Source organism: Gavialis gangeticus, unplaced genomic scaffold, assembly GCF_001723915.1.
Source record: "Gavialis gangeticus isolate Ggan-Ray unplaced genomic scaffold, GavGan_comp1, whole genome shotgun sequence".
Taxonomy (NCBI): Eukaryota; Metazoa; Chordata; order Crocodylia; family Gavialidae; genus Gavialis; species Gavialis gangeticus.
In genome coordinates, this window is record NW_017729022.1 from 70,982,843 (window position 1) to 70,983,233 (window position 391).

The 391-nt window shown below is 68.0% G+C and overlaps 1 protein-coding gene and 1 long non-coding RNA gene across 3 annotated transcripts in view; one reads left to right on the forward strand and one right to left on the reverse strand.

Moving 5' to 3' along the window:
• Positions 1 to 391, forward strand: part of LOC109296121 — a 637,130-nt gene that overhangs the window by 544,057 nt on the left and 92,682 nt on the right. The gene's annotated exons all lie outside the window — the stretch shown is intronic.
• The window catches only part of STAB2 (stabilin 2), a 166,554-nt gene that overhangs the window by 137,285 nt on the left and 28,878 nt on the right, over positions 1 to 391 (reverse strand). The window lies entirely within an intron of this gene.

Below are 391 nucleotides of genomic sequence, written 5' to 3' on the forward strand. Positions count from 1 at the left end.
CCAGGCACGGCTACGGGCCACCTGAGCCCCGAGCACGGTAGCATGGGACAGAGCCCAGAGAGAGCGATAGCACGAGAGGCGTGGGTATAGGCCCCAGCGAGGGCGCAGCGCGGGACAGGCCCCAGCGAGGGCGCAGTGCGGGACAGGCCCCAGAGAGGGGTGAGGGCACGAGAAGCGCAGGTGAGAGCCTGGAGTAAGGCGAGCGCGGGTGGAGGCCCGAGGCGGGCCGCCGCGTGCAATAGAGCCTGAAGAAGGGCGAACACAGGAGTAGGCCCCAGAGAGGGGCGAGGGCTAGCGAACACAGGGGTGCTAGAGCAAGGGGTGTAGGTTGTGTGAGAAGCCCAGTAGCGCCCGAGGAAGGGCGTGGGTTGCGTAACAAGCCCAGGGTTCC